Source organism: Macaca thibetana, chromosome 12, assembly GCF_024542745.1.
Source record: "Macaca thibetana thibetana isolate TM-01 chromosome 12, ASM2454274v1, whole genome shotgun sequence".
NCBI classification, from domain to species: Eukaryota; Metazoa; Chordata; class Mammalia; order Primates; family Cercopithecidae; genus Macaca; species Macaca thibetana.
Window position 1 is genome coordinate 84,027,512 of NC_065589.1, and position 22,425 is coordinate 84,049,936.

General features: G+C 44.0%; 1 protein-coding gene across 9 annotated transcripts in view; it reads right to left on the bottom strand.

The window, feature by feature from the left end:
* The window catches only part of TANC1 (tetratricopeptide repeat, ankyrin repeat and coiled-coil containing 1), a 265,598-nt gene that overhangs the window by 226,806 nt on the left and 16,367 nt on the right, over positions 1 to 22,425 (bottom strand). For 2 of the 9 annotated variants that reach the window (XM_050751847.1, XM_050751848.1), the window contains exon 2: positions 4,856 to 4,965. The exons of 6 other annotated variants lie outside the window; for them this stretch is intronic. The gene's annotated coding sequence lies outside the window, so the exon portion shown is untranslated. Of the gene's footprint in view, positions 1 to 4,855; positions 4,966 to 7,467; positions 8,528 to 22,425 lie in introns of those variants that run through there. One more of the 9 variants, XM_050751846.1, reaches the window with a different exon arrangement.

Sequence of the window (22,425 nt, forward strand, 5' to 3'; positions counted from 1 at the left end):
CAAGAGCGAAACTCTGTCTCAAAACAAAACAAAACAAAAAAACCCACAGTATTAAAGATAAAAAACAGTACACCTATATAAGGCAGCTCCAATATAAACGTATGGGACCACCATTGTATATGTGCTCTGTCGTTGACCTAACGTTAGATGGTGCATGACTGTCGTTTAAATACCTTTCAAATTTAAAAGCATTTTTGCATACCTGTGTATGAACTACATTTTTCCCCTATTCCAGAGTGCACAGCATTAGCAGTTATGAGGAAGTGATTTGAAAATTCTAATGGGGACACTTTAATCCTTAGAAGTTTGATTTGTGATACCTCACCAGTATTTTTAGACAGATGGCCAGGGATAGCTTTCTGGTTTACTCCCCAAACATCCTACATTCAGTCTGTCTAACAATTTACCTTTCGGTCAATATCTCATCCACATATCACTCCAAAGAAATAATAAACTCTCCTTCAAAAAATGCTGTGCATCTCCTCTTCTAGATTACTCTTTCTAAACCAGATGTCTTAAAAGAGAGTAAAAGAATATCTTTAGGGGTATAGAAAGAAAATATTGAAATTTTTAGTCACGTTTGTCTCATTATTTCTGTTTTTGTATATTTTATAATGGAAATAGCTTTAGTAAACTGTGTGTAATTATAAATTTACAAATGTTGCAGGTATGAGCAAAAAGTATTTTACTTAAGGATTGTAAGTGAAAAATGTTTAAAGACTACTATACCAAACAATAACACTTTCTCCTAATATACTTTTCTTGGTCCTGTGTGAACAATTCCTACTAAAACTGTGCATTCTAGTTGTTTGGCTTATAAAATATTTTGTATTAATGTAGTGTTCAGATTGTAACGTGACATTCTTTTTTTTTTTTTTTGAGACTAAGTCTCACTCTCTTGCCCAGGCTGGAGTGCAGCAGCATCATCTCGGCTCACTGCAACCTCCACCTCCCTGTTTCAAGCAATGCTCCTGCCTCAGCCTCCAGAGTAGCTGGGACTACAGGCGTGAACCACCACTCCTGGCTAATTTTCATGTTTTTAGTAGTGATGGGGGTTTCACCATGTTAGCCAGGGCTGATCTCGAATTCCTGGACTCAAGCAATCCATGGGCCTCAGCCTCCCAAAGTGTTGGGATTACAGGCGTAAGCCACTGCGCCCAGCCATGATATTCTAATTACTAAAAATCAGACCTCATTTGGCCTTCCTGTTGTATCTTGAATTACCTTTTCTTATTCAGGTCTAGTCTTAAAGACATCTCCATAGTTAAAAAAAAATTTTTTTTGGCCTTTACTTCAAAATTAAAACCAAGTAAGACATCAAATATCCTAAAAAAAAAAAAAAAATGACATTCAAGGCAAATTTTTGTTTTTCATTTTTGTTTTTGTAGTGTCTCAGAATAGACAAGACAAATTTTCAAACACATATAGCACTTACATGGTACAGACTGTTGTAAGTTCTTTCTCATTTAATCCTCATAACAAAATTATAAAATTATATCATAAAATTATATTTAATAAAATGAATTCTAAAAACTAGCATTAATAGATACAGAAATTTTACTTTTTTTTTGAGACAAGGTCTTACTCTGTCACCCAGGTTGGAATGCAGTACTGTGATCTCAGCTCACAGAAATCTCTGCCTCCTGGGCTCCAGTGATCCTCCCACCTCAGCCTCAGTAGCTTGGACTATAGGAGCAAGTCACTATGTCCAGCTAATTTTTGTATTTTTTGTAGACATGGGGTTTCACCATGTTGCCCAGGCTGGTCTCAAACTCCAGAGGTCAAGCGATAACACCCGCCTCAGCCTCCCGAAGTGCGGAGATTGTAGGTGTAAGCCACCGCACCTGGCCTTTAGTTTTATTCAAGCCTCCTCTAAAACCATGGTCAATATTGTTGGGAACAGGCCCCCAAATCTGGCCATAAACTGGCCCCAAAACTGGCCATAAACAAAATCTCTGCAGCATTGTAACATGTTCATGATGGCCATGACACCCATGCTGAAGGTTGTGGGTTTACCGGAATCAGGGCAAGAACACCTGGCCCACCCAGGGTAGAAAACCGCTTAAAGGCATTCCTGAACCACAAACAATAGCATGAGCGATCTGCGCCTTAAGGACATGCTCCTGCTACAGATAATTAGCCAGACCCATCCCTTTGTTTCGGCCCATCCCTTTATTTCTTGTAAGAAATGCTTTTAGTTAATCTATAATCTATAGAAAAAATGCTTATCACTGGCTTGCTGTCAATAAATATGTGGGTAAATACTGTTCCAGGGTTCTCAGCTCTGAAGGCTCTTGAGACCCCTGATTTCCCACTCCACATCCTGTATTTCTGTGTGTGTGTGTGTGTGTGTGTGTGTGTGTGTGTGTGTGTGTGTATGTCTTTAATTCCTCTAGTGCTGCTGGGTAAGGGTCTCCATGACCAAGCTGGTCTCCTCGGCAAATATTGTCAGTGAAGAGCTTCTGAAGGGAAACTATTTCTGTGACTTCCACTTTATTGCTCTACCTGTTGTTAAGGAATCCAATCCATTAACTGTGTAGCCTTGGGCAGGCAACATAACCTCTCTGTGCTTTAGAATCCTAATCTGCATGAAGTTCATTTATTAAGAGTGCCTACTAAAAGTCAGGCACTGTTTTTGGCTGAGGAATATGGCAGTGAATAAGACACAATCCTGTTCCCAAGCAGCCTGTTAGGTAATTCCAAAAAGGCACAGAAGGTAACTAGTCATTATAAGGTTAGCCATTACTATTTCCCAAAACAAAGGGCTATTTCTGTTATCATTACCTTAGTCCTATTTTCATTTTAAGGCAAATTCCACCTAGCTCCTGTTTCTTAGCTGGGGAAAAGGGGCAGAAATGGAAACAGTAAAACGATCAATCTGAATTTGGCACCAGTGAGCACATACACCCTCTACCTTTCCTTGAAATACACTATGTAAAGCTCCGTAGATCCAGCCAGCTACAGGGGTTAAAAACCTACCACAGCCAGGAACAAAGTTCTGCAGCATCCCGCAGTACTCTGGATCCTCCCAGCACTTTCCAGCGATGCTGATGAAGGTCTATTTACACCTGGAGGTTACAGCTGACATACTGCTGCATGTCTGATAGCTGCAAGATTCAGCTGCAGTGCAACTTAATCCCTCATGATGTCGCTTCCAGGCTGCCCTTATAGGACCTGCCATGAGACATCTTTTTATTTATTCAAAATTATTATATAATCACAGAACCACACTCTCTACGGTCACCTCTATTACACAGAAAGCACTGCTCAGGCAGCCTGCTTTTAGCACAGATTTTAGAACCACCAGCAAGACAGTGAAAGAATCCTGCTGAACCCAAAGTAAACACATAAAAGTAACAGAAACTCTCAAGAGCGCATTTCCCTCCTCAGCAGCTCACAAACACCTCACTAAACCCAAGTATCTGAGACAAACCCACATTTGCACCCAGAGGATCACAAATACCATTGGCCACGCCTTAGGAGTTATAGGTTACGACCTCAAAATCTTTGTGAAGGAGTCGGATAAAATCTGTTTCCTTGTGTATGTATTTCACACCATTCTGCTAAAAAACAAAATCTGTGGCAAGATATTTGCAGTTTGCTGATCGTCTACAAAGCCAGGTAGTTGGCCATGATTTACCCTCACCCTTGGCATTTGGTCTGTCAGCATCAGAAAAATACTCAGTCCTCCTCACTGCCTCCTCCTCCCTGTGTTCATGCACCTAAATTCACGATCAGCTTGCTGACTTCAGACTCAATGGGCAGCCTGGGTCCCCTCAGGCAGGTCAGCAGGAAGAAAGGGCATTCAGGTGGAAGATGAGAAGGGGCACCCAGGCTGAGCTCATGTCCACACTGTCCATACCGCCAGCCCCTCCAGTCGCCGGTCCCAGTCTGGGAAGAATCTTCTGCTGACAAGACCGTCTTTGGGTCACACAGGCACACCCCACGCTGGGCTCTCCCACTTCTGCATAACCTCCAGCCCCTTTCTGAGAACAAGTTTGTGTTACTCGAACTTTTTGCCAGTTCCATGACAGCGCATGCCCAGTCTGGACACTGGAGAATGGTCCTGTCCATCTGACTTCTCATTCCTTTGGTCTAGCTGCTCCTCCATCCCCTTCACCCAGCATTTCCCTATCCCAGATCCTCCCTCCATCAACAACCCCCTCTCCCTTCCCCCACAGACTCTGGAATCTTCTGTCCACTGTTCAATTCCCTAACAACTAGGAGCAAGGGCTTTGGAGTATGAGGATCTGGTTGAGCCCAGCCTCTACCATTTCTGGATGTACATGACCTTGGGCAAGTTGCCTAATCCCTTTAAACCTGAGATTCCTCATCTGCAGAGCAGAGCTTACCTCATCTCTGAAAGTGAGGATTAAATGAAAATACACGTAAAGCACTTAGCAAAATCCCCAGCACACATTCAAATATTTAATAAGTGCCCATTTTGTACCAGGAAAGGGTTTCATAAATGGTAGTGATTATTACTCCCTCCCTCCACCACCTTTTTTTCATTGTGATAAAATAGACATAAAATTTACCATTTTAACCATTTTTAAGTATATAGTTCAGGAGCACTAAGCACATCCTTCTGCAATCATCAGCACTATCCACCTATAAAAAGTTTTTCGTCTTCCCCAACTGAAACTCTGTACCTATTAAACACTAACTCCCCCATCTCTGCTTTTGACAGGGTTTCTCTCCCCTGGAGGTGCTGGTTCACCAGTGGCTCTGGGCAGGTGGAAAGACTGGACGTTCTACAGCCCATCTCTCTTCCAACCTCATGTAAAGATTCATCCCTCTGAGTCACTACTCACAGCCATACCACACTCTACCCCAATCCTCAGCCATCACCTACCTATTTTTGATAACTTCACATGCAACAGGAAAAGGGGGCAGGGGGCCTTAGTTCACAATTTTCTCTTCCACTCTTTCTCCTGAGAGACGTTCCTGCCCAGTAGTCAGCTCCTGAAGGAACAAGAGCAGAGGAGGCAACCTGGGTTAGAAGCTCCACTCCATCATTTATTAACTCCATGACCCTGAGCAATTACTTCACCTCTCTGGGCCTCAGCTGCCTCACCTGTAAACGGCAATAAATAATAGTACCTATTAGTGGGGCTGATTGAATAAATAGTCCAAAGCACTTAGGGCAGTGCCCAGCGCAGGGTCACTGACAGCAGATGTTCTCATTACGCCTGCACTTGAGCTCTGATCCCTGGCTCTTGACTCTGGCCAGCCATTCCCAGGGTCACACCTCAGTCAGAAGCCATATTTCCATACTCTTGCTTCGTGACCACAGCCTCCTTCTGGCACATCCTTCTGGCTCGCACACCCCCTCCCTCCCTCCTGAGGTCCTTGCTCTCAGATGTCCCTTGAGTATATCCCCTTCTTCATTCCCACAGTGTGGACCCCGCCACCAATCACCCCCTTACCAGCACCCTCAATTGTCTGCAACCCTCTTCTTTAGCCAAATCCAAGGGAACTAATAACACAACTCAGCTTGTCCTTACCTACACCCTGGGCCCAAAAGACCACAGAAATTGCATCACCGTGCAGAAAGATGCCACTGCACTTGAATCCTCTTAATTCAAAAGACCTTAATATTTTAAAAGGCCCTCCTCCCACTCCCTGCAACCACTGTTTCAAACTTTTATCATTCTCCTCCTCCCTACTCTAGCAAATGCCCTTTCTTCCCATTTTACTCAGATAACAGAAGCCAGCAGGCTTGATGTGCTAACAGCCCAGCTTCCCGCCTGGGTGCCTAGCCTACCCACTTACCCACAAGTACCTCCCCCGGCTTTTGGTCTTCACTCCTGTTCCAAGCCAACCTTCTTCACAGCTCCCTGCCACATCCCACACTCCATCCATTTACCCACACACACCACCCAGTTCACCTTCCATGCCTTGGCTAGGGTGGTCCCCCCTACCCCAACCCAACTCCCACCTCACCTGGCTACTCCCTTGAGACACAGTTCAAGAATCACCTCCTGCTGGGCATGGAGGCCCACGCCTGTAATCCCAGCTATTTGGGAGGCTGAGGTGGGAGGATCGTTTGAGCCCAGGAGTTAGAGACCAGCCTGGGCAACATAGTAAGATTCCATCTCAAAAAAGAAAAATTACCCCCTCCTTGAACCCCCTGCCCCAGCTTCTCTAATATTCCACTCACACCTATGTAAACTTTACTTTGCTATTTTTTGATTGTCTCCCTGAGAACAGAGGCTATATCGTCCATTGCAAATCGAAGTGCCAGTAAGTGTTGAATAAATAAAAGGATGAGTACAGTGGACCCACTTTCTGTTCTGAAATGTTTTACCAATTAAGACTCATCATCAGCCACTTACATAGGATGTCGAACATTTTCTCCCTCTGATCTAGACTGAGAAGAATCCCCTCCCCTTGCCCTTCCAGAACAAACATCCCTTTGATGAAAGAAAAAACCAGAAACAAAACCACTACTTCCTCCTCAACAAAAACAGAAGGCCCAAAATAGCAAGACAGTTTATGAAAAATATCCAGCTGACGCTGGCTTAGGTAGGGATAAATGCAGTTGTCCCAGCTTAAGAGGAGAAAGGGAAGTTTACCTTGGATGGCTATTTGGGGGAGGCAATAATATTCACGTGCTAACCAAGAAAGTTGACCAAAATAATAAACCTCCCTTGCTATTTATAAAGCAAGGGAGGAAAAGGAAACGGGTAACTCCATGGAAATTTCCTTCCTTTGTCTAGTTTTGCTTCTGGTATATGGCTACCACACTAATTTCTCGATACCAATTTAGGACAATTTAATTTATAGGAAGTCATTTTGAAGGGCCCCAGGGAGCTGCAGATGGTACCTCAGGGGCCCATCTGTTTAAGGATGAAAGCTTAGTGCACACCATGACATCACTCTGACCTCCTCGGAAACTTCCTATCTGACAAAATCTAGATGTTTGCTCTGTCAACAAGATATTTGTGCTTGTCCCCAGCCTCAGGCTTTGGTTCCTGATTAGTTTTAAAATCATTATGCACCCCAACTGAATAGGGCTACTGTTAGCAGCTGTAAGGTCTTCTTCTGGGCAAATCCCCAAGTCTGTGGCCTTCAGGGAGTGATTTCTGTCCTTTCTGCATAATTGCACTCTCCTGATTGATGAGCTGATCAGTGTTCCTGCCCCTTCCTGAGCTAAACCCTCTCTCCTCCCGCTCTATTTATTTTCCCAAGGGATCAGAGGGGAGGGGAGAATGGCATGGTGAGGCAGGCCTTTGGCTCTCCCCAAATAAATGCTCGGGCACTCTACATTATTACAACTTTAGTAGCTCAGTTCTGTCCCAGAGCAGACTCACCATCCCTTCTCATCATCCTTAAAGCTGACTTCGTGTCAGGAAACAGCTGCTATTTTCTGGATCTTCACTGATCCCATGATGCCCCCAGCGCCCACAAGTATAGATCCATGTCAGTCAAGTGGGTCACCCGATCACACACATCTGTGCTCACCTCGGAACGTGCCTATATCACCTACATCCTCTCCAATTTCCCATCCTCCTCGAGGCTCAACAGGACACAATCACATAGCGTCAACTGTGCTGTGGCTGGTAGGTGCTGCACAACAACCTTGGCAGAGAAGGTAGAAACTACATTTTAAACAAATTTTTGTTGGGGGGTGGGGGCTGGGGGATGTTTGCAATTTACTTTGAAATACTTTTTGAAATAAGATGGTGTGATGGGTAGATATGTAATAAAGCCCAGATTGCATGATCTTAATTATAGAATCTAGATGGGGGTATGTCAGTATTCCCTGTATATTTCTTTTAACTTTTTTCTTTTTTCTTTTTTTTTTTTGAGACAGGTTCTCACTCTGTCCCCCAGGCTAGAGTGCAGTGGCACAATCACGACTCACTGGAACCTCAATGTGCCCACCTCAGCCTCCCAAGTAGCTAGAATTACAGGTGCACACCACCACACCCAGCTAAGTTTTAAATTTTAATTTTTGTAGAGATGGGGCCTCACTATGTTGCCCAGGTTGGTCTCAAACTCCTGGCCTCGAGCAATTCTCCCAAAGTGAAACTTTTCTTCATGTCTGAACATGGTTTACTGCTGGTTGTGTTAAACTTTGATTACTTGACCAAGGTAGTGTCTGTCAGGTTTCTCCGCTGTAAATTTACTTTTTCGCCACCTCTCCACACTCTGTTTCTTAGAAGTGAGTCACTAAATTCAGTCCACACTCAAGGAGTACGGAGGATTAAGGCCTAGCTAGTGAAGGGGGAGGTATCTGCAAACATTACTTGAAATTTCTTCTATAAGGAAGTCTCTTCTCCCAGGATAGAGTTATGTGCAGGTATATTTGTTTTATACATTGGACTATAATGCAGTACATCCTAGTATTTATTTTGTTGCTCAAATTATTCCAGCTTTGGCTATTAGGAGCTCTTTGAGGTTGGCTGGTATGGCCTTCAGACACGCCCACATCCTTTGTTTCATGAGCACTTCCTTATTTTTGGACAATGCAAGATGCCCCAGACCTATAATTATCCATTTCTTCGTGGAGTCCTGCTTACTGTGGTTAGATAATGGAATTTAGGAACCAAGATCTGGGTATACTTTTTGCTACCGGGGTGTTATTGCTTCTAAGTTCTTTCAGTGAACAGATCCAGGAAATACATGTGTGTCCTAATCCATGAATACACACGAAAATATAATTACTTCTGTATCTATGTGAAGCTAAACCTAAGTTCACATTGAGGTTTCTGACTTTAACACAGTCCCACAGGTTCGTTCTAGCCTTCCTTCCTTGCATACCTTTGACTTTCCTCTCCAGTTGTGGGAAACTTGGCTCTCTCCATCTACCACCCCTTCAGTATTTGTTTTACCCTTGTACATATGTAAAGCAGTGTTGCAACTGTCAACCTGTGTCCCATGAGAAACTTTACCCACTAGAGTACAGCGTTTATGCGCAGTTTTTTCTTTTTTTGGTAGTTTTAATAGTTTATAGTCAAAACATCATTTTCCAAAGCTACCCAGGTCTACATCTTTCTGTCCCCACTCTCTTCAGAGACCATGTCAGGTAACCATAAATCAGGTAGATTGTTTTGCTACAGTCCATAAAGAAGGTAGATTTTTTTTTGCCACAGTCTGCATCTCAGTGCCCTACTCCCACCACCCCACACATGGAGAGGTATAAATAGCTGCTGGTTGATGTTTTATAAATTTGCATACATTAAAGTTCTTTCATGCCTATTTTATCTAAATAATTAAAGTCTATTTACTTAAGTAGCTGACATCCCTTCCTATTGGTATACACATTGTTTTATCCTTAGTACTATAATACTTATGTCTACGTGTACCCCTGACACCTAGCTCGGTTCTGGACCATGGTATAAATTACTCAGATACTAATAAGATGAACATATTCCACAAATGTATTGAAATAAACTACTATATATAGTTAATTTCACACAGTTAATTGCTGTAAGTCATTCAATAAAACTAGAATAATGTTCACCGCAGTGTTATTTAAAATTCAGTAACAAGTAAATAGTTGAAAAAATTACGTTACACCTACAGGCTGGAAAATGAATTACATGCAATCACTAGAAATCATTTCTTGAAGAATGCATACTACTATAATACACTATGTGTGTACAAAAATATCAAGTTATACAACAAAAAGTATGGCATTTATTTAACATATGTATGTGAAAAGAAAAACACTTAAAGAAGACATATACCAAGTTTTGCTTTTGTTTTGAGACAGGCTGTCACTGTCACCCAGGTTGGAGGGCAGTGATGAGATCTCGGCTCACTGCAGCATCAACCTCCTAGGCTCAAGTGATCCTTCCACCTCAGCCTCACAAGTAACTGGGACCACAGGCACATACTACCACACCCAGCTATCAAATAATTTTGGTATTTTTTTGCAGACTTGGGGGGTCTTACTATGTTGCCCAGGCTGGTCTCAAACTCCTGGGCTCAAACGGTCCTCCCACTCTGGCCTCCCAAAGTGCTGGGATTTTAGGTGTGAATCACCACATTCAGCCACCAAGTTATTTTTAAGTTACTTTTGTCGTTTCTTTCTAAAAGTAATGGAGAGAAGGCTGCTGTGTGGAAAACCTTACAGAGAATTCTTCCAAGACAAAGACTGTTGGATCTGACAAAGAAGAAACAGAATCAGTTGCTGTGAATCAGGCAGAGTGCACCCAAGGCTGGGCCAGGCCAGAGATGCACAGGACACGGCAGGCTGGCTGGTAGATGCCCTCAGGTCGGCTGTAATCCGAGATGAGCATCAAAAAGGTCAAGGCAATGGGTAAGGCAGTGGGTGTCAGTGCTAATATGTTTAATACAGACAGAAGGGTGGAATTAAGAGCTGTCTGGGGAAGCATCCTGAGAATCATAGGGTTTAAAGAACAGGAAAGATTTAAATGGAGGCAGGGAGGAGGAAGGGAGGCAAAATGAATGGAGACAGGTATAAGACTGCCCCTCTGCCTGGAAGGTTTCTCATTATCCCATTCCATAAAAACCCAGGGGAGATCTTAAGCAATGACAGCAATGTGGAGCCTCAGTTTGAAGTTTCCAAGAGTCCCGCCCTCAGGCAATGTGCTACAGGGAGGGGAAGGATTGCCTAATGGGATCTGGTTAGCCTCTAGCGCCAGATAACGCTGGAGTGGCTGATAACAGGAGTCTAGCTCAGGGTTTTCAAAGATGAAAGTTTTCACATTGGAATTTACACTCCACTGGTATAAAAAGTGCCTTTTACCAGAGAATAACACAAACACATGGTAACCATCCATTACACAGAAAGTTCAATGGCAATATAATAACCAACTCTCAGTTTCTAGCAATTTTCAACACACAACACTAAGCCCCCCCAGCCAACCACCTTCAAGACTAGATCACATATGTAAATACAGAAAGAGCTCCAGGACAACCTTATGCAAACACAGGGAATCCCCATCTCACTATAATAGCTGGGGGAGAATTAGTATTTGCTGAACACTTAACTAGACAAGGCATAGGTATCTTACACCCATTATCTCCTTTAATCCTCACAACAAACAAAGCAAAGAACAGCCCCATAAATGGCTAGTTTGGAAATGGCAAAAATTTAAATTCACACTCAGCTCTGTCTAGCTCCAAGCCTTCCATCTTTCCACTTTGGAGTGATGCTTCAAATGTTTCAACAAACTCAAAACAGGCTTAAATACACCTTTAGTATCACTGGTTTAAAAAGAAGAAATCAGATCAGTTCTTTCTCCTAACAGTAATTATTTTGTGAGATAATTCATACATGATGCCAAGATTGCAACTTTAAAACCTAAAGTATATTCTCAAATCCCAATGCAGTAAAGGTAACCATTTATGATTTGGCAAAATAGTATTACGATACCCACAAATAAATCAACTTGATTACAAAGTTTTAAAAAGTTGCAAATCAAAACTAACTCAACTTTTGGCAACATGAAGATCTCAAATTGAGACACGAACACCTAGATTTGATTCTTTTCATTCTCAGTGAGGACTAATCTACCTTGTACTCTTAAAATGTATCACTCTATGCAGGTGTGGTGGCTCACATCTGTAATCCCAGCACTTGGAGAAGCTAAGGGAGGAGAATGGCTTGCGCCTAAGGGCTGCAGACCAGCCTAGGCAAGTAGACACCCCATATCTACAAAAAATAAATAAAAGATTAGCAAGGTGTGGTGGTACTCGCTTATAGTCCTAGCTACTCAGGAGGCTAAGTCAGGAAAATTGCTTGACCCCCCCCGAGTTGGAGGATGCAGTGAGCTATGAACCACTGCATTACAGCCTGGGCAACAGTGCAAGACCTTGTCTCTAAAAAATATAAAGAAAAAATAGTAAAATAAAATATATCACTCTATTCCTATATATCCCTTCTCCTCTGCTCCTATGCACCACCTCTCACCCCAAAAGAGATTCTTGCTTCTATAGTGAATTGCAAAACAATTCTATTATTCAGAAACCACAAAATAAAAAAGATTAGGATCCATTGATAGTTATAATCTCCATTACTCTGAGATAGAAATCCCTCCTGGAAAGTGAAAATCAGATATGTATAGTGCACTAGAGATACTAGTGCATTAGTGCATGGTCCAAACCATGAGAAAGGTTTTTCATATTAAAATGATTTAAATTTTTAAGTACTCTTTAAATGACCAGAGTGATAGTGTCAAATACACACTGTAGGTATTTGAAACCTCAGAACATACATTCATACAGAAGGCATTGAAATACTATTTGTTATGGAATAAAAGCAATTCAGGACAAAAGGTAATGTCCTCTCTTCAGACAAACCAGGAGATGACTTTAGAAATTAACTTTTTAAAAATTTAACAAGAAAATTTAAAGAGTTGAAAATTTGAGGGAGAGAAAGTTCGAGGGAGAGAATTCAGGACAAAAGGTAATGTCTTCTCTTCAGACAAACCAGAAGATGGCTTTAGAAATTAACTTTTTAAAAATTTAACAAGAAAATTTAAGAGTTGAAAGTTCAAGGGAGAGAAAGCCGATGCCCATGTTTTATTTCTTAAGAACAGAGGATTTCCCATTCCCACTGCTTCACCTGACTAGCCTTAAAAAACAATAAAAAATAAGGGCGGGCACAGTATTTCATGCCAGATCACTTGAGAGCAGGAGTACAAAACCAGCCTAGGCAACATGGCGAAACCCTGTCTCTACAAAAAATACAAAAATCAGCCGGGTGTGGTGGCATGCATCTGTAATCTCAGCAACTCAGGAAGCTGAGGTGGAAGAACTGCTTGAGTCTAGGAGGTCAAGACTGCAGTAAGCCGATCACACCATTGCACTCCTGCCTGACAGAACGAGATCCCGCCTCCAAAACAAACAAAACAAAACAACAACAACAACAAAACAACAACAACAAAACAATGCCAAGTGCTTTGCTGGGGTTAGGAGAACTGAACTGAAGTTTCAGTTCACCCACTTCCACATAGCCGCTGTGTGACTTTGGGAAGGCTGTCTGACTCCTTTCCTTGGCTGAAAACTGCTCATATTTACCTATACCTTAAAATGCTGTTATAAAGCTCAGAAGGCACATCTATCCTTCAGACATACTTGCTAAGTATTTTCTCTCTGCCCTGATTCTAATGACAAGAGGTCATTCCACCCCCAGGAGTCTAGGAAGAGATGAGCATGAACGCAGCTCTGATGGAGAACACAAGAGTAAAGATGCCAGTGAAGTACAGTGAAGTAATCACAATGTTCCACAAAACAGCAGCTATTTAAAAGCTAAGGAGGACAACCACACAGCACCTGCGGAAACGCATGAAATACATTACACAGGCTGGGAGCAGTGGCTCGCGCCTCTAATCCCAGCACTTTGGGAAGCCAAGGCGGGCAGATCACAAGGTCAGGAGATAGAGACCATCCTGGCTAACACGGTGAAACCCCGTCTCTACTAAAAATACAAAAAAAAAAAAAAAAGAAAAGAAAGAAAAAATTAGCTGGGCGTGGTGGCGGACGCCCGTAGTCCCACTACTCAGCAGGCTGAGACAGGAAAATGGCGTGAACTCGGGAGGCGGAACTTGTAGAGAGCCGAGACCATACCACTGCACTCCAGCGTGGGAGACACAGCGAGACTCTGTCTCAAAAAAAGAAAAAAAAGAAATACATTACACAGAAAAGCCTATAAGTACATGTATACCTTAGCTACAGTTATATAGATATAGATATAGATATAGATATAGATTTAGATTTTTTTTTTTTTTTTTTTTTTTGAGACGGAGTCTCGCTCTGTAGCCCAGGCTGGAGTGCAGTGGCCGGATCTGAGCTCACTGCAAGCTCCGCCTCCCGGGTTCACGCCATTCTCCTGCCTCAGCCTCCCGAGTAGCTGGGACTACAGGCGCCCGCCACCTCGCCCGGCTAGTAGGTTTTGTTTTTTGTTTTTTTTTTTTTTTGTATTTTTTAGTAGAGACGGGGTTTCACCGGGTTAGCCAGGATGGTCTTGATCTCCTGACCTCGTGATCCGCCCGTCTCGGTCTCCCAAAGTGCTGGGATTACAGGCTTGAGCCACCGCGCCCAGCCTACAGCTATATATTTTTAAGGCATAGGCAAAGAAGAGAAGGGAAAGAAGGAAGATAATAAAATCATGGCTGCTGCATTTAAACACTTTTTTTTTTGAGACAGGGTATCAGTCTGTTGCCCAGGATGGAGTGCAGTGGTGTGATCACAGCTCACTGCAGCCTCTACCTCCCTGGGCTCAAGCCATCCACCCACCTCAGCCTACTGAGTAGATGAGATTACAGGTGCACGCCACCATGCCCAGCTAATTTTTGTATTTTTTCTAGAGATGAGGTCTCACTGTGTTGCCCAGGCTGGTCTCAAACTTCTGGGTTCAAGCTATCTGCCTGTCTCAGCCTCCCAAAGTGCTGGGATTACAGGCATGAGCCACCGCACCCAGCCTAAACGTATATTACTCTTTTCTCTCGCTTTCCAAACTTTATATAACATCATTTAACATTTATAATTCTTAAAATATTTTAACTGATGTGAGAGCACAGATGGCGGAGTGATTAATTTTGACTGAAATAATGTATGTGAAAGGTGAAAACTCTAAAAACCCCCATGAATGAATGGTGTTATTGTCAGAGCATGAAATAATCTAGCATTATGCATAATACTATGACACTGCAGTAGCACAGGTTATTTTTATGTTCTGCCACTTGGTTTCCAGCTCACCTGAAAATGTATAGTGTTAGTCATTTCTTTACAATATTTTCTTTTATTTATTTATTTATTTTTGAGACAGAGTCTTGCTGTCGCCCGGGCTGGAGTGCAGTGGCATGGTCTTGGCTCACTGCAAGCCTCCCGGGTTCACACCATTCTCCTGTCTCAGCCTCCCGAGTAGCTGGGACTATGGGCGCCCGCCACCACACCCAGCTAATTTCTTTTTGTATTTTTAGTAGAGATGGGGTTTCACCGCATTGCATTAGCCAGGATGACCTCGTGACCCACCTGCCTTGTCCTGCCAAAGTGCTGGGATTACAGGCGTAAGCCACTGTGCCCAGCCTCTTATATATATACTTCTAAAGATATTCTATGCATATATATTTTTTGTTTAATAATATTCTTGGAAAATTTTCCTTAAGAGCACACATAAACCTACCTCATTCTTTTAACATCTGCATATCACCCCATCATATGGATGTACCAAAATTTACTTCATCAGGCTGTGCACTGTAAAAATGCATGAGTATGTTATTAACACTATGTATATATTATTTTTCCTCATATTTTTATTTTCTTTCCTAGCAAATTCTACATCTTCCTATCAAAACAGGAAATTTACATGTAAGTATTATTAATCAGTAACAGTGTAGTTTAATCCCTAAACTACCTTTGATATCTAGCCCTGATGTTTTTCTACTTTTTTTTTTTTTTTTTTTTTTTTGATACAAGATCTGGCTCCGTCACCCAGGTTGGAGTGCAGTGGCGCGATCTCGGCTCACCACAACCTCCACCTCCTGGGCTCAAGCAATCCTCCCACCTCAGCCTCCTCACTAGCTGGGACTAGAGCCACCCGCCACTATGTCCATATAGTTTCTGTATTTTTTGTAGAGAAGAGGGTTTGCCATGTTGCCCAGGCTGTTCTCGAACTCCTGAGCTTGGGCAATCTGCCCACCCTGGCCTCCCAAAGCGCTGGGATTACAGGTGTGAGCCACAGCACCCAGCCCCTAACCCTAAATTCTCCAGCAAAGTACACAAGGCCCACCAGCAAGTTCACACTTACCAGGCTCTCTAGGTTAATTTCCTAGGAATTCCTGCTTCACACTATTCCATCCAGCCAATCCCTGACTGTGTATAGTCCTCCTAAATACTCCACCCATTGCTCATGCCGTTGCTTTGGCTACAACCCATCCCACCTTGCTTGCTTAAGTGAATTCTTACTCAATCCCTCAAGACAGAGCTTAGACATAACCTCCTCCCGGAAGGCTCTCCCAACCCTCCAGGCAGAGGAAATGCTCCTGTGCTCTGCTCCAGCCTCAACCTGGGTCTTGGCACTTAACCTCCTCAGGACAAATTCTTGTGTCAGCCTCGCCCACTAGATTTTAAGTTCCTCCAGGATAGAAATCACATGTTATTCATCCTTTTAACTGCCTACAGTTTGATACAATTTGGTTCCTGTTGAATCAAACAAGGAGGGAACTTCTGAACATCTATTATGTGCTAGGAGCTACTCTAAAAGTACTGTACAAACATTATTTCTCACCTTGTAAAATGATCCCCATTTTGGCTGGGCGCAGTGGCTCACGCCTGTAATCCCAGCACTTTGGGAGGCCGAGGCGGGCGGATCACGAGGTCAGGAGTTCAAGACCAGCCTTGCCAACATAGTGAAACCCCATCTCTACTAAAAATACAAAAAATTAGCGGGGCATGGTGGTGGGGGCCTGTAATCCTAGCTACTCAGGAGGTTGAGGCAGGAGAATTGCTTGAACCCAGGAGGCAGAGGTTGCAGTGAGCCAAGATTGTGCCACTGCACTCTAGCCCCTGTGACAGTGTGAGACTCCGTCTTTAAAAACAACAACAAAAAAAATCCCCATTTTACAGATGAAGAAACTAAGGCCATGAAGAAATTTATCCAAGGGCATTAGAGGATGGCTGGAATTTGAAACCAAGTCTACTTTACTCCAGAATCACTGATCTTTCCGTTATGCTGTTCCGATGCATGTTTTTATGCTGAAAGTTAATATGCTGTCCTAAGGGACTTGACATCTTCATAATTATTATGGATAATCTAAGGGCACGACAGTCTCCCAAAAAGTCAGTCAAAAATAATCTAAAATGTAGGACTAAAATGGCTGAAAACAAAAAAGTTCTTTTTTTGTTTTTTTTTTTTTTTGAGACTGAGTCTTGCTCTGTTGCCCAAGCTGGAGTGCAGTGGCACAATCACGGCTCACTGCAGCCTCGATCTTGCAGGCTCAAGCGATTCTCCCACCTCAGGCTTCCAAGTGGCTGGGACTACAGGCATGAGCCACCACGTTCAGCTGATTTTTTTTTTTTTTTTTTTTTTTTAACTTTTAGTAGAGATGAGATCTCACTACGTTGCCAGGCTGCTCTCAAACTCCTGAGCTCAAGCAATCCTCCCACCTCAGCCTCCTACAGTGCTGGGACTACAGGCGTGAGCCACCGTGCCTGGCCTGAATTGCTAAACTTAAATGCCTGTTCCCAAATCATGGTGGAGCCAGGTGAGATCCCAAAGTACTGAAATTATAGGCATGAGCCACCTTGCTCAGGGCCCCCCTAAAAAGTATTATAAACAGGCAAATTCTGCCAACAGCATCCATAAATCTGCATTTAGCATCCTCAGGGGGTGTCTTTGAGGGGCCATTCAAAATGAACAGGACGTGCAGTCTCAGCAGCTGCAATAGTGAGGCTTATTTCCCCTGCTGTGCTGTCCCTGTGAACACTGTCAGCTATGGCCCACATTTCTCTCCCCATCCTCCAACTCCACAGTCCCCATACCACTCACTAAAATTGACCTTTGGACCAGGACCCCTAAAGGATCTACGAAATAACCAATTTGGGTCAGATATAGTCGCCCCAGGAAATGCCCATTAGGAAGCTGATAGTGAGAGTGGGCAAGGAGTGGGTGAGGAGGGCAGCACCACAGGAGGCGGCAGGGATCCAGTCAGCCTGCCATGAGACCTGAGGCAGCATGGGTCCAGTCAGCCTGCCATGAGACCTGGGGGGAGGTACAGAGGCTCACCTGCAAAAACCCATGAGGTAGGAAGAAAGAATGCCTGCTCCCTCTTAAGGCCTTCAAGAGGGCTGAATTAGACTAGCACTTAGCACAGAGCCTGGCCTAGAGTGAGGGCTCAATTGGCTCCTGTTAAGTGACTGAACAAACCAATCAGTGAGCAAGCCGACTTCCTCCTGTGTCCTCCCCAACAGGATGGGGACTAAGGAAAAGAAGCTGGGAGCTGGGAAGCCCTGTCATTGCAACAGGAAGTAGTAATGGCATTTAGCAAAGGTGGAGGGGAAAACAAAGGAAGATGCTCCTCTCTCTCACGTCGGAAAAATGAACTAATCAGCAGCAAGCAGTTAATGAACCCAAACCTTGCTTACTCGGAGAGACAAGCAAAAATTATCCCAAGGGTAGCAAGATACCAACAAAAAAGACACACAAGTTGAAAACAAAACGAAAACACTTTATCTTTTTTTTTTTTTTTTTGAGATAGGGTCTTGCCTATCACTCAGGCTGGAATACAGTGGCCCGATCTTGGCTCACTGCAACCTCCACCTCCAAGGTTCAAGCAATTCTCCCGGCCTCAGACTCCTGAGTAGCTGGGATTACAGGCACCCACCACCACGCCTGGCTAATTTTTGTATTTTTTAGGAGAGATGGGGTTTCGCCATGTTGGCCAGGCTGGTCTTGAACTCCTGACCTCAGGTGATCTGCCTACCTCAGCCTCCCAAAGTGCTGGGATTATACTTGTGAGCCACCACACCCGGCCACTTTTTCTTGATAACCATCAACCACAACCACACAAAAATTCCCTCCAACTCTGGAGGAAAATTAGAGTAAAGTAGGTAATGTAAAGCAATGCACACGATCAACCCTAAATATACTCTCTAGCTGAAAAAGTAGGCACTTAATGTGTGCTGAATGAACCAGGCAGACGCCCAGCCTTCACCTTCCCGCCCAAGATTCAGAGTGGCACTAGCTCAAGTCCAGGTGTTCTGATTTTATCCACTCCATTCCCAAAACTACCTTCCCACATTCCAAATTCACAGAAAGCAGCTCAGGGAGGCTGTGTGTAAAGGAACTAAACTGGGACCTTATCCCAGTCTGTCTGGCTTCAAAGCTTCTACTCCTGAGAAAAAGACATGCATGACAGAGGGGAAGGGGAAGCTAGGCTGGTTAGGACTAATTATAAGCAAATGGTCTAATGAATAAGTGATTGGATTTACAACCCAGATTTCAAGGAATTGAGTACTTTTCAGTGACTTCTTTTTTTCTTCTTTCTTTTTTTTTTTTTTTTTTTTTTTGAGGCAGGGTCTCGCTCTGTCACACAGGCTGGAGTGCAGTGGAGTGATCACAGCTCACTGTAGCCTTGAACTCCTGGGCTCAAGTGATGCTCCTACCCCAGCCTCCCAAGTAGCTGGAACTACAGGTATGTGCCACCACAGCCAGCTAACTTTTGTATTTTTTGTAGAGATGGGGTTCTGCCATGTCGCCCAGGCTGGAAGCTCAAGCGATCCACCCACCTCAGCCTCCCAAACTGCTGGGATCACAGGCATGAGCCACCGTACCCAGCCTTCAGTGACTTTTTTTTTTTTTTTTTTTGGAGACGGAGTGTTGCTCTGTCTCTGAGGCTGGAGGGCAGTGGTGCAATCTCGGCTCACTGCAACCTCCACCTCTTGGGTTCAAGCGATTCTCCTGCCTCAGCCTCCTGAGTTACTAGTATCACAGGCACCTACGATGACGCCTGGCTATTATTTGTATTTTTTTTTTTTTTTTTTTTTTTTAGTGGAGACAGGGTTTCCCCATGTTGGCCAGTGACTTCTTAATCAGTAACAACCTAGGCCACTCCTCGGCAAACCAAGAACCTCAGGCTATCCCTCCTCATTCTCCATGTCCCCGGTTCCCTCTTCCAGCCTCTTTTTAATACATGAGAAAAGTACTCAGAATCAAGCTTCACTAGAAATCTCTTGCCAAATGTCCACTTAAGACAAAAGAACAAACCTAATTTTGAGGACTTGTTATTTTTGAGTGTTAATTCAAAAAACTAAAAAGCATCCTTGGCAGAATTAAATATGAATGTACACAGGTTCCTTTTTTTTTTTTTTTTTTTTGAGACGGAGTCTCGCTCTGTCGCCCAGGCTGGAGTGCAGTGGTGCGATCTCGGCTCACTGCAAGCTCCGCCTCCCGGATTCACGCCATTCTCCTGCCTCAGCCTCCCGAGTAGCTGGGACTACAGGCGCCCACAACCGCGCCCGGCTAATTTTTTGTATTTTTAGTAGAGACGGGGTTTCACCGTGGTCTCGATGTCCTGACCTTGTGATCTGCCCGCCTCGGCCTCCCAAAGTGCTGGGATTACAGGCGTGAGCCACCGCGCCCGGCCTTCAGGTTCCTAAAAGCAAGCAATTTTCTCAGATGTTGCTTTTTACCAGAGATCAACATCCTATTCTTTGAGGAGTTATCAAAAGCTCCCTGAAGGAAGTGAAATTACAAGACAGCCTAGGCCATTGGGAAAGCCAAACATTTCTCAAAAGTGAGAACCTCTCTCTCTCTCTCTCTCTCTCTCAACCCAGGAGCTTGACACAAGTGCAGATCCCCAAACCCCATCAAAGGCCTACTGAAGCACCTCCTGGGGGCAGGGCCTGGAAATCTGCATTCCGAATTAAGTGACCCAGATGATGCTTAGGCATTACCCATGCCCTCCTATAAATTCTAAGTCCATGGCTACCAGGAGGTATATCATTAGCTTAAAGGAGTTTCTACAAGAATGCCAAATTTCCAACCACTGACTGGGCATTTCCAACTGGGTATCCCAGATGGCCCCCAAACTCTGCCCCTCCCCTCCCGAGAGAGTGCTGTTACAGTATTGTTCATCATCCATACCTTGTTGCCACACCTGGAAACTCTACCTTCAGTAAGCTGCTAAGTATTCCTTTTCTAACCTGAAAGAAGCTTCCATTTCATCCCAGTCCAAAAATCATACACCATGCGCACTCCTCCTTCATGTTCTCATTCCCTCTTGTTAAGTAAAATTGATAGGGAGCCACTGATTTGGACTGACCTCCTGCACTAGGATCCAACAGATCAACCCAAATGAAGTCATTCATGCAAAGCTTCCACATCACCAAACCAAAACCTGAGCTGTTTGCTTACAAGATCTGACCCTCTAAGCAAACAGGAGAGAAATAATAGTCAAATCTCCAAACAGGACAGTTTTCAAAAAGCACGAGATTCACGACAACCAATCCAAAGGGGGCCCAGTCAGCTGGGTGCGGTGGCTCATGCCTATGATCGCAGCACTTTGGGAGGCCAAGGCAGGTAGATCACAAGGTCAGGAGTTCAAGACCAGCCTGGCCACATGGTGAAACCCGGTCTCTACTAAAAATACAAAAATTAGCCAAGCGCGGTGGCACATGCCTATAATCCCAGCTACTTGGGAGGCTGAGGCAGGAGAATTGCTTGAACCTGGGAGGTGGAGGTTACAGTGAGCTGAGATCATACCACTGCACTCCAGCCTGGGCGACAGAGCAAGACTCTGTCTTGAAAGAAAAGGGAAAAAAAGGGGGGAGGGTGCCCAGTCAACTAGAGTTGGCAAAAATAAGGAGATCCCCTTTGCTTTAACCCACACAAGGAAAGTAACCTGAAGTAATAACCTGAGGTTAGCCAGTCCACCTTTGGCGCTGTGCGATCTCTGTGCTCCTGCTCAAGCTGCCTTATAGAACCCACTGTTCAGTCATCCCTGCAGAGTGCCCATCTATTTTGTAGTCTGGGTGCTGTCTAGTTCATTAACCCCTAAAAAATGACAATTAAATCTCTAAAGCTTCATTTGTTCAAATTTTGTTCTTTGACATCTTGTTCTAAAAACTGTGGTGGGCACGGGACAGTAAACCCAAGTTCAATCCTGGCTGAACTAGGTTACTTTGAGTCTGTTTCCTTTGCTGCAAAATGAGGATGAAAACAGCATTCTATGAAAAGTTTTTCTGTGAAGATTACATGAGCTAATGTACCTTCACCTTAAGTGCACACACTCAAAGGTATTCAACTGGCATTACTTCTCTTCCTCCCACTAACTCAGACCTCAAACATCATCTCTCACCTGACCTACTTCAAAAGCCTCCTAAGAGACAGCTCTGCAGCCCATCTGTCCCCACGCCAGTCTCTCCTCCACACCACCGCTGCCAAAGCTTTTCTCCAACACACAGATCTGATTACATCATCTCCCTGCTGAAAAACCTTTGACAGCTATCACTTGCTTACAGGATCAAGTCCACGCTTCTTAGCCTGGCATGCAAGTCCTTTGCAATCTGGCTCTCTTCTCCCTGCCACTGTACCCAAACGCAACGTACCGTCTGTTCTAGTAACAACACCCCAAACACCACTTGTATTTTCATGCTACTCAGCCTCTGCTTCTTGTGCTCCTTTTCTCTAGAGAGCCTCTCACCCTCTTTCCCACCTGGCAAAGTCCTAGGCATCCTTCACCTCCTCCCCCTCCTCCCTGAAGCTTTCCCCAGCCACTGTCAACTCCTCCTCCTCCCCTACTCCTCCTCTTTCCGCACTCCCTAACACCTTGCAGGTACTGTGTGTGCACTTGTCTCCTTAGACTGAGACACAGCACTGGGCCTCAAACCCTGAAGGACACAATGACCAGCTCTCAAGAAACATTTGTTGGAAAAATTAATACAAGACCTCCACCACCCATTGACAAATGAAAATAGTTTCTAATTTGTCAAATAGTTACCACC